Genomic DNA, 12,512 nt, shown 5'->3' with positions numbered 1-12,512 from the left:
AGGGACTATATAGTCCATGGGGTCACAAAGAGTTGGAAATGACTGAGTGACTTTCACTTTCTTGTCACAATATATGGTAACCTGTGTTTCCTTCCCATGTGACAATTTGTGTATTTTCACTGGGAACAGGCACAAGGAGGCAGTGCCTCTGTTCAGGTTAATATTTTATTTCTTCCTCTGGTTTCTGGTTACATTTTTGTACATTCCACATGAAAATTCACTTTTCTGGATGTGTATTGTGCTTTTAAATGTAAACTTCAGCATTTAAAACATTCAAGTCACTTTGTCCACTGGCAATGATGCATCCACCTTCATGCTCCATAGAGACTCACAGTGTCCCTTGAACCAGCAGATCCTCCAGTGCGTGGAGGGATTCCACACAGCATCTCTCTCCTGTGGTTAAGATGATTTATCACTAGGGATGATTCTGTTAAGTCTGGGAAGTGGAGGCTGGTGGCTATGTCCCATTGTTCTCCTCCAGGCTGTGTCGGATCCCATATCCAAAGTATATGGCAAATCCTAGAAGGGAAATGAGATGATGAGGGGAAAGTAGGTGCTCCCCTCACTTACAGATGCCCAATAGGTCTCCTATCATGGTGTCTGACACAGTTCAGGGGAGAGGTAGTAGAAAGAATATTGGGCTCCGTCCGTCAAGAAACCTCTTTATCCCAGACAACCACTTACCTATCGCCATCCAGATGCCAAATTGGGCCCAGGTCTGAGTGGTCATCTGTATCATTAAGTAAACATTCACAAAGGTGCTCACCAGGAAGAGAGCAGGCAAAGCAGGGACCTGTGAGCAAAGTCAGTTCCTTCCTGAACACACCCCAGATGTCTGAAAGGGAGACCCTACCCCATGTGGGCAGGAAACCTCCAGTTCTTCTCAGACTGTGTGCTCAGTGCTTACTGAGACTGAGTTTGTAAAGCTCTGAGTGTGGATCAGGGAAGAGTGCATTGGTTTCAGCAACTCCCCTTCTTCCCTGGTCCAGTGAAGGACGTTTAGACCTAAAGCATGCAGACATCCTTCACTCAAGGTGGACACTTTGAACACATAGGTCACCTACCCTGAACGGAAGAGGAGAGGGGTCCTGGGGCTGCCTCCAGATGATGACTGTGACCCCAGTGATGAACAGCAGCACAGCCACTGTTGTGAGCACGGGGTCTCCAGAGAACACCTGGCTGGACCACCAGTACAGGATCAGGCTCAGGATTATCAGCAGGAGAACTACAAGGGTCAAGGAGGAGGAGAACAGGCTGGACTCAAAAGACAAAGATGTCAGGACCTTGGGTCACATCCCTCCCCATGCTGCCCACCTCAGGAGGGGCCGTGATATCTCCAAGACTCCTCAACTGGCAAAATACACACTCCAGTACCATCCTGTCAATTTCAGAATATGACCAAAGAGAAATCCCACTGCTCACCAAGCAGGGAGGCACATCCATAGACAATCTGGCCAGATTTCTGAATGGGGTTGGTGCTGGTAGGGAACTGTAGACTCTTCAGAATGCCTGAGATTCCTGCTTCAGGTTCAGATTCCAAAGGACCTCCTTCAACTTCAGGCTCCATCTCAATTTCCTCCCCTGTTTTCTCCTTCTTGCTTCCATTCTGGGTTGGTTGATGCCTGAATTAGAAATATTAAAGCAATATTAGTAACAGCCGCTACTGTTGATCCAACATCAGTCTGTCTAATGCCTTTTTCCCCAATCAATGGTAGCAGGACATTGATGAGGCAGCATGAAGGTAGAAGATGATTACCTCCCCATTAACCCTTACAAGTCAATGACCACCCCCACCCCAAGTCGAGGTGTCGTGGGGTCTCACCTGAGGACAAGGACAGAAAATGTCACCAGGGAGTAAGCAAGCACGGACCGAAGTGACATGAGGTCCACCAGGTCAGTGAAGTCGAAGAGTAATGCCATGACCGCTGGCATGAGGGAGCAAAGACGGTTGGGGAGAGTGAGAAACCGCTGGAAAAATGCACATTAAGAAGTATGATTTTAAAAGGGTGAGTTTTGTTTATTCACCTGCAAGAGCTCCAGGAACCAAGACGGCTATGATGGGGGTTCCTGTGGGGGCAATGAAGGTGCGGGTAATGATGGTGGGGGCATCGGTGGGGGCAGGGATCCAGGCAAGTCCCCGGAAAAGGAGCCCGTCCTCTGCCATTGCATAGGTCTACCGAGCCATGATAAACATGATACTTAGAAGGCTGGAAGAGAAAATGGGAATGTGTGAGAAGGTGCAGAAGCAGGAGAGACTGGGGCTTTTGATCCCTGGTCTACCTGGGGCAAGATGTCTTTCTCTCTCGTCTCTCAGTCCCGAGGGCTGGGGATACCCGAGCATCTGAGAGTAGAAGAGGAGAAAACCATGACACTCACCTGTAGGAAAGAATGCAGAGGGTGCCAACAGCCACGACATATTTGGCAGGCTCCCACCCAACATAGACGAAGGCCTGCGCCAAGGGGCTCTCGAGCTGAATCAGGTAGTAGGGCACCATGAGGGTGAGGGCCGCCGAGAAACCAAAACACACCAAAAAGCAGATGAAGAAGGCGATCACGACAGCAAAGGGCATGGGCCACTAAGGTTTGCTGGCTTTTTCCCCTTCAGGATGGGAGGAGGTATTGGGTCAGTAAACACTGGGGTGAAATCACCAAACCCACTTTACTCTTCAAGATTCAAAAGCAACCTAAACTTCTACCCACCCCTGTGCCCAAGGGCAGCCCATTCTGTTCCCAAACCCCTTATGGGACACACGAGGCCCATGTTACCTCCACTGACAATGCCAGCAAAACCAACAAATGTGTAGAAACATGTAGCTGCTTCCTGGAGAATTCCACAAAGCCAAAAGGCACAAACCCTCCAGAACCCAGAAGACCCAAGCTATGGTGAGAGAAGGAAAGAGGAGGAACATGGGTGAGGTGTGTTTGGCCATCTCTACTGGGCTCCTCCCTTAGTACCACAAGTCCAGGGCTCCAGGGACCCCCACGCTTGAACCATCAGCCCAGGTGTCATTAGTCCCCACCATATTCCCAACTCTGCACACCACACACACACGCATTACTACGACCAAGTGTGCCCTCCTAACCTAGAGGCATCACCAGCTCCAGCTGCAGCCAATTTGCAGTCCTGTTCTGTGAGCTGCCAGTTGTGCTGCTGTTGCTGCCGCTGCTAAGTCACTTCAGTCGTGTCCAACTCTGTGCGACCCCATAGACAGCAGCCCACTAGGCTTCGCCATCCCTGGGATTCTCCAGGCAAGAACACTGGAGTGGGTTGTCATTTCCTTCTCCAATGCATGAAAGTGAAAAGTGAAAGGAGAGTTGCTCAGTCGTGTCCAACTCTTAGCGACCCCATGGACTGCAGCCCACCAGGCTCTGCCATCCATGGGATTCTCCAGGCAAGAGTACTGGAGTGGGCTGCCATTGCCTTCTCCAGTTGTGCAGGTCTCCCTTAATGAAGCCAGAGATGATGATGAAGCTGAGAACCAAAATGTTCAAGCCTGTGAACACTTCATAAATCAGGGTTGACTCATAAACTCTCAAAGACAGTGGTCCTGTGGGAAAAATGGAAAATGAGACAACAAAATAATTAAATCCAGGACTCCCCTCGCAGTCCATTGGTTAAGACCCTGAGCTTCCACTACAGGGAGCATAGGCTCAATCCCTGGTCTGGGAAGTTCCCCATCCATTGCAGTGAGGCTAGAGAAATAAATAACTAAATCCAGAGGGACAGAAAGCAGACTAGTGGGTGCCCAGGGCTGGCGGTTGGTGGTTGTGGACAGATGGACAGTGACTGCTCAGAGGGTACAGGGTTTCCTTTTGTTGTGATGAAAATGTTTGGTACTAGATGGGGTGGTGGTTACAACGCACTGGGAATGTACTAAGTGCCACTTGCAGATGGATATTTTCTTACTGTGACCATCATCTCACAATATCCGTGTCTATGAAATCATCTTTAACTTTTACAATGCTGTGTGTCAGTTGTTGTTGTGGTTCAGTCGCTCAGTCATGTCTGATTGTTTGCGACCCCATGGACTGCAGCACCCCAGGCTCCCCTGTCCTTCACTATCTCCCACAGTTGCTCAAGATCATGTCCATTGAGTCAATGATGCCATTCAACCATCTCATCCTCTGTCATCCCCTTTTCCTCCTGCCCTCAGTCTTTCTCAACATCAAGGTCTTTTCCAATGAGTCAGTTCTTCTCATCAGGTGGCCAAAGTATTGGAGCTTCTGTTTCAGCATCAGTTCTTCCAATGAATATTCAGGACTGATTTCCTTTAGGATGGATGGATTGGATCTCCATGCAGCCCAAGAGATTCTCAAGAGTCTTCTCCAGCACTACAATCAAAAGTCCTCAATTCTTTGGTACTCAGCCTTCTTTATGATCCAACTCTCACATCTGTACATGACTACTGGAAAAACCATTGCTTTGACTAGATGGATCTTTGTCAGCAGTGATGCTTCTGGTTTTTAATATACTGTCTAGGTTTGTCATTGCTTTCCTTCCAAGGAGCAAGTGCCTTTTAATTTCATGGCTGCAGTCCCCATCCACAGTGATTTGGGAACCCAAGAAAATAAAGTCTCTCACTGTTTCCATTCTTTCCCCATCTATTTGCCATGAAGTGAATTATATTTCAATAAAGCTGGGAAAAACAATAAAATGGTTAAATTTACGTGAATTTCCTCCTAGTTAAACACACACACATACAAATACACACACACACACACACACACACACACACACACACACACACACACACACATACACAGAGCTTTGATCTCAGTACAGAGGAAGAAATTTGTTGGTCTAGGTAAATGATTCCCAGCTGGGGCGATTTTGTGCTCCAAGGGACATTGGCCCTGTCTGTTGACATCCCAGTTGTCACAGTTTGGGGGTTGGGTGTCACTGGTACCTAGTACATAAAAATCATAGATGCAACTCAACATCCAATAATGATTTTTTTGGGGGGGTACCCATCTTGGTATGTGGGATATTAGTTCCCTGACCAGGGATTGAGCCCAAAATTTCATCAGTGAAAGCACAGTCTCCTAACCATTGAACCACCAGGGAATCCCCCCTAAAACAATTCTTTAATAAAACAAAAAATGCACAGGACAGCATCCCACACCAGAGAATGGTCCAACGTAAATTACCAATAGTCCAAGGGTAGGAAAAACTGTTCTCTGTCTTGCCTTCCTCTCTTTCTTATTCCAAACCCTTTTTTCTCAGTCCTAACTCTCCACCTTTCTGCCACCCCAAGCCTTCCCCATGCCAGCTCCCCCTCCATACCCCTCTCTTCCCTTTCTGTCTCTGGTCCCATCTCGCCTGTGAGCAGCAGCACCAGGCCCAGGGCAAGAAAGTCTGGAAATGAGGCCAGGAAGTAGGGCATTTGCAGAGAGAAAGTTCCCCCTAATGCCTCAGAGATGTGGTTCCCAATCAGGCTGTCAGACATGGAGCTCCAGGCCCGGGCTATACAGGCAGTGGCTGCAGCAACAGAAGAAGGAATGCGTATAAGCAGACAGAAACTGAACCCTTATTATGTGCCATGTGAGATATTTGGGGCAGGAGGTGAGCAAAAATACACCTGATCTCAAAGAGTTTCTTCTCATGGTGTGGACAGGGGAAACCCAGGTGATTCACAAAATGGCCAATTATTTAACATGCTAAGAGATAGAAGTGATGGAAAACAAAGAAACACAGCTAAATGGGACTAGGAGGGACTAGATCAGAATTGACTTTTAAGTTGAGGTCAAGGGAAAATCCATGAAAGCAACAGCTGAGCAAAGACTTCACTGTGGTCAGGGGATGAGCCTAGGGACTTGCCTCCCTCTCACCCACTCCCTACAGTTCCTTTCCTCTGGTTTCTCAGTCCATCATTTAAGGAAAGCAGGATAGACCTGCGTGCAATGAGGTTGTGCAGTTTTCCTGCCACCATTACCCAACTCTGCCCCGAAGGTGGATAACAAAGTTCTGATCAGTGAGTGAAGCCCCCAGTCATCTCTCATACTTTCTCCATCGTAAGGCCCACTTCTCCCCCCTTCTCCATCACCTCACCAATAATTAAATACAGTAAGAAGTTCCAGCCATTAATGAAGGCGTACAGTTGTCCCATCGTGACATAGCTGATGAAATACACAGAACCGGGTCTCTCTACTCCAGCTGCCAACTTGACATAGCAGAGCCCAGACAACACAGTAGTCACGCCGGCCACCAGTAAGAAAAGGATGATTGCCAGTCCAGCTACGTATTTGGCCACTCCTCCGGTCAGGATGTATATGCCAGCTCCCAACATGTTGTCCAAACCCATCACCACCAGGTCCAGGGTGTTCAGAGGACGGGTCTCGGGACTCTCAGGTTTCTCCCTAAACTGTGGCTTCCTGCGGACCAGCTTCTGACCAAACTGGTGTAGATACTGACCCAGCATCATAGACATAGTTGAGGAGGCTACGATCTGCTGAGAAAGCAAGACACAGAGTCATCAAGGATGTCCATCTGCCCTTGACCTGGAAGCTCAATTCCACCGAGCAATGGAGGGATGTGAGCAGGTGGTAAAAGGACACATGGGGCAAGTTCTTTCTGTGTGAGCTTTGGTTTCTTCAAACATAAAGAAGATTTTTAATGTTTCAAGCTTATTCGAAGATTTGCTTGAAGAGAAATGAGGGGGATGAGAATGTGTCTTCCCAAATGTGCCACTTTGGCTCACGGATTCTTTATGAGCTAGAGGTAATTAAGACCCAGAAACTTGGGAAAAGCTTCCTGTCACTCCCTTGTCTGTGTGTGTTAGTTGCTCAGTCACGTCTTTGCAACCCCTCTGACTCTTCTGTCCATGTGGATTTTCCTGGCAAGAATCCTGGAGTGGGTTGCCATGCCCTCCTCCAGGGGATCATCCCAACCCAGATCTCCTGCATTGCGAGCAGATTCTTTACCATCTGAGCCACCCTTAAGACACTCGCCACTATACAAATATTGTATGATTCCACTTCTATGAAGTATCTATAGGAGTCAAAGCCATAGAGACAGAAAGTAGAACTGGTGGTTTGCCAGAGGCTGGGATTAAGGGGAAAATGGGGAGGTATTGTTAAATGGGACATGGTTTCCATTTTACAAGATACAAAAGAGCTCTTCATATTGGCTGGACAGCAAAGTAAATATACTTAATATTACTGAACTGTACACTTAGAACTGATTTAGATGGGAATTCCCTGTCAGTCCAGTGGCTTGGAGTGAGAACTTTCATCGCCATGGACCTGCATTTGATCCCTATTAAAGATACTGTGAATCATGTGGGTGTTGGGGTTGAATTCTTCAAAATACGGTTATGATGGTAAATATTGTATCATGTATATTTTACTACCTTGTTGTTTTTGTTGCCAATAGAGACCAGCTTCAAAGTGTTGCTGGGTGTAAAAACCCTAAGGTGATTTAATATAAATCAACATAGCATTAACTTGAGCAAACTTGGGAGATGGTGAACGACAGGGAAGCCTGGTGTGCTACAGTCCATGGGGTCGTGAAGAGCGGGACATGACTGAGTGACTGAACAACAACAAGCTATCATCATCCCCTCCAGACACAAACATCTGCTGACACACAAGTCCTTTACAGTTCCCTCATATCAGCAGATGAGGAACCCATAGATTCAAAAGGCAGATGGTATATAAGAGACTGAAATGGGTGGCCCATATATCATAAGCCCTGTATAAGGACAATCTTCACTATTGCTTGAGCACCAGTCCAAAAGAAAGTGAGTGATAAAGAGCCTGCTTGCCAATGCAGGAGACATAAGAGTCGCTGGTTCGATCCCTGGGTTGGGAAGAACCGCTGGAGGAGGAAATGGCAACCCACTCCAGTATTCTTGCCTGGAGAATCTCCACGGACAGAGGAGCCTGGCGGGTTACAGTCCATAGGGTCGCAAAGAGTCAGACATGACTAAAGTGACTTAGCACGCACCCAAGAACCTCCAGGCACTGATCCAACCTCCTCTCCCGCGCCGCCCCCCCCCCCCCACCACTGATTCTCACACAAAACACAAGAGCTACCAGCTCCTGCTTTCATCTGTAAAATGGGTCTCTGCATCCTCAGGCTGGAGCCGGGCTGACCCCCTCCACTCTGGGGTTGCAGAGGTCTCTTTGGGAGGATGTAAACTCAGCTCCGAGTCTCCTACAGAAGAGGGTGACCCGAGACTTAACTGTATCCTTGGAGCAGAGCCTGGAGCACTGGGTCAGCCAGGGAGGCTGAGATTAAGCCATGCGGGGCTGGAGCTGAGACACCAGGGTCCTGCTGTCTCACTGTCTATGTACCAAGTCGGTCTTTCTGAAACTTGAAGGAATACACCCTGTCGTGTGTGATGCATGTTCTCTGTTTGGATGAGGCATAAGACTGTGCTGGAAACAATGCTTCAGTGGGACAGTTCTGAGAATTCCCTGGCAGGCCTCTGTGCGTCCTCTGCAGTGGGCATGGCTTCGATCCCTGGTTTGAACTAAGGACCCTGCACACTCCCCTCCTCCCGCATGCCATGCAGCAGGGCCAAAATAAGAATACCAGAGCAGTTCTTCAGAGTTATTTAAGAGGCTGCCTCCTGGGCTATAGTGCTCAGCTTGGCTCAAATAAAACTCTCTTATTCCTGTTAGATTGTTTGTTGATTCTTTCCATGGACACTTGAACTCATTTGATCATAAGGAACCATGAGAAGTATGAGCTGTAAGACTTGGGGCCCTACTTACAAACCTGCTCCCTCCCAGTCCTCTTGCTGGACTCCCCACTGTCTGCACATGACCTGAGACACCCCAGTGCGGGGGGACACACAAGCCCAGCTGGACCCCAACCAGGAGAAGGGACGCTTAAAGCCTCTGATGTTAATTCAAGCAACACAAACATGGAACCAGCATCGCGCCTGCACCCAGCCTTGCACAAAAGAGTGGAAGAGGGTAAAAGGGATGTGACTTGGTCTGCTTATTCAGGGAGCTCTGTTTGCTGGGAGAGCTGAGCACAGAGATGGAGAAGGAAAGCGATGCAAGAGATCAGGAGCCCTGCTCCTCCTGGAAGGAAACCCCAAGAGTGGGGGGCAATGTTGCCGCTTTGGAGGATGCTAGTGAAGTGTTGACTAGATTCTGACTCATGTCAAGTGACCCACATGTTAAAACACTGGGCACAAACCAGCAAAAGGAGACATAAATGCAGTACTTGATGGGCTCTCATATTTGCTTCTTTTTTTAACATTGAAGTATAGTTGATTTATAATATTGTAAGTCCCTTGGACTGCAAGGAGATCCAACCAGTCCATCCTAAAGGACATCAGTCCTGGGTGTTCATTGGAAGGACTGATGCTGAAGCTGAAACTCCAGTACTTTGGCCACCTCATGTGAAGATTTCACTCATTGGAAAAGACCCTGATGCTGGGAGGGACTGGGGGCAGGAGGAGAAGGGGGTGACAGAGGATGAGATGGCTGGATGGCATCACCGACTTGATGGGCATGAATTTGAGTAAATTCCGGGAGTTTGTGATGGACAGGGAGGCCTGGCCTGCTGCGATTCATGGGGTCGCAAGAAGTCGGACACGACTGAGCGACTGAACTGAACTGACCTGGCTGAAGTTAAAAGGAAAAACCAAACAAAACAAAACAGCCACACAAGATGAAAGAGGCTTAACCTATTTCGGAAAGTTTTAGTTGGTTGACTGAGGATGCACTTAACCAAAGTTGGTTAAAAAAAAAAAAATCTACTATTAGTCATTCAGTCGAGTCTGACTCTCTGTGAGTCCATGGACTGTGGCCTGTCAGGCTCCCCTGTCCATGGGATTCTGCAGGCAAGAGTACTGGAGTGGGTAGCCATTTCCTTCTCCAGGGGATCTCTCCAAACCCTGTGTTTGCACCAGGGTCTCCTGCACTGCAGGCGGAGTCTTCACCGTCTGAGCCACTTCTGTATTTCTTTTTGGCGGGGCGGGGTCTTCGTGCTGTGGGGGCTTTCTCCATTTGCAGGATGGGGTGGGGGGTGGGGGGCACTGCTCTCTAGCTGCGTGCTCAGGCTTCTCTTGTTGGGGAGCACAGACACTAGGGTCACAGGCTTCAGCTGTGGCACAGGGGCTCTAGAGCACAGGCTCAGTAGTCAGGAGGATTACTTTAAAAGAAGACATTGGAGATGCAATGGAAGCACAAAGAAGCCTTCTCGAAGCCTCCCTTATCAGACTCAAAGCAGAAAGTTCTGGTAAGCACGGCTGCCAGAAAGTCCCTCCCTGGGGAAAGGCTGCTCCCAACAGCTCCCAAGAGCCCAACAGTGAGTAAAACTATGACAATAATTGTGGACACAGTGGGGGAAGGAGAGGGTGGGACGCATTGAGAGAGTAACATGGAGACATACACGTGACCATGTGTAAAGCAAATGGCCAGTGGGAATTTGCCGTATGATGCAGGGAGCTCAAACCTGATGCTCTGCGACACCTAGAGGAGTGGGATGGAGTGGGAGGTGGGAGGAGCCTCAAGAGGGAGGGGACACAGGTCTACCCAGGGCTGATTCATGTGGATGTATGGCAGAAACCAACACAAAGTTGTAAGGCAATTATCCTCCAATTAAAAACAAATACATTTAAAAATTTAAAAAATTTTGCTCTCTAGGAGTTTTCTAGCCTGAAGAAGCTGGAAAGACCACTCACACCTGCAGAGACAAGCATTATTACCAAGCTTCTCATCTCTGCTTTCTTATTTGTCTTTCCCAAAGAAATCCATTTGTTCTTCCCATAAAAGCTTTTTTCCCCTACACCCCTCTACGAAGTTAGGTACAGAAGCCTGTAACTTTAATCATTTAGCAAGTCATACTTTTGTTGTCTCCTGTGTATAATCCTTCCTCCTGGTAATTTGCCTTTTCTGTGTCTTTTTTGCACGCTCCAATCAAAAAACCTAAGAGGATAAAGCGGGGAAGCGTTTCTGTTCCAAGAGCAATGAAGTTTCCACAATATGATGTTGCTACTGAATAAAATGTGTGGCCAGTAAAGGAAGTAGTGGGCAGAGGTCAGGCATTTAACGTTGCCATGGAGACGACTATGTGCCAGGAGCTAAAATAGGCATCAGAGACTTAGAAGGAAAGAGCACTCCCCACTTTAACAACAGGGGGCATTGGAGACAGTTTATCTGGAATCCATTTCACACACATTTTTAACAAAAATTTTTAATTGGAGGAGAATTGCTTTACCATGGCTTATTGGTTTCCGCCATACATCGCCATGAATCAGCCATAGGTACACATACGTCCCTTCCCTCTTGGGCCTCCTCCCTCACCTCCCACCCCATCCACCCCTCTAGGTTGTCACAGAGCACTGGGTCTGAGCTGCCTGGGTTATAGAGCACCTTCCCATTGGCGATCTGTGTTACACGTGGTAATGGAAATGACTCAATGCTCCTGTCTCAATGCGTCCCACCCTCTCCTTCCCCACTGTGTCCACAAGTCTGTTCTCTATGTCTGCAGCTCTATTGCTGCCCTACAGATAGGTTCATCAGTGCCACCATCTTTCTAGATTCCATACATATGTGTTAATGTAGGATATTTGTTCTTTTCTTTCCGACTTACTTCTCTCTGTATTAAAGGCTCTAAGTTCATCCACTTCTTCAGAACTGAGTCAAATGCATTCCTTTTTATGGCTGTGGGTCATACCACTTAATTGGTATAAATTCTGGACCATTCTTCTGCCCTGGGGAATTGTCAACATTCTGGTTTTGGCTGATTATGTTTTCAGTGGAAATGTGAATCTATCCCTTATGTTCACGATGAGCTGTAGTTGATCTAGAGGCTTGATGACTTTCTGACTAAGCTTTTCATCAGAGCACACTGGGTGACACGGGATACCTGGTTGTCCCCCAGCGGTAAGGGAAGAACAGCGATCAGGTGATGTCAGCCTCTTCCATCAGAGTTTCACCCGACAGTTTCAGTCTCCATTGTTTCCTAAGCCTGTATTTCAGTAGACCTTGCAGGACGGTGAACATGCAGAACTTTCCTGTTCATCTTCTTCTATTTTTAAATTCATTTAGCAACTTAGCTGTTCATTTCTTGACCTCCATCCCCCCTTCTCTCTACTGCAGTTGCTCATTCCCACAAACAGTCCTCTACTTCATGATTACCAATGTCTTCCATGTCCATAATCTCAGTTTCAAGCATTATTTTCTTCCGTAACACCTTTTTATTCTTACTTCTCTAGTTTCACTTCCTTTTAGTTCCACCCAGCCATAACCATTCATCAACCAACCATTACTTCCCACCCTCTTTCCTCAGCTCTGGCAATGCAGGGTTTTTAGTTTTCCAATTAAAGAACCTTTCCCCATCAACTCTACTATGTAATTCTAAGAGTCTGTGAAAAGAAAAGTAAAGTGCTTATTACACAGTGTGATATATGTTTCAGTAAAGCTGGGGGGAAAATGAAAATGACCATTTCTCTTCCTTCATAAAATAATCCATTTTATGTACTATTATTCTCTTTTTCTTAAATTCTCCTTCATCTGATATTAATATGGCTCTGTGTTTTTCTTGTTAC

The 12,512-nt window shown here is 47.4% G+C and overlaps 1 pseudogene; it reads right to left on the bottom strand.

The window, feature by feature from the left end:
- Positions 1–230: 230 nt before the first annotated feature.
- LOC122692505 lies at positions 231–6,422 on the bottom strand (annotated as a pseudogene).
- Positions 6,423–12,512: the final 6,090 nt, after the last annotated feature.

This window comes from Cervus elaphus, chromosome 4, assembly GCF_910594005.1.
Source record: "Cervus elaphus chromosome 4, mCerEla1.1, whole genome shotgun sequence".
Classification (NCBI taxonomy): Eukaryota; Metazoa; Chordata; class Mammalia; order Artiodactyla; family Cervidae; genus Cervus; species Cervus elaphus.
Note: the sequence above shows the minus strand (reverse complement) of the source record. Positions and strands in the feature narration are given on the sequence as shown.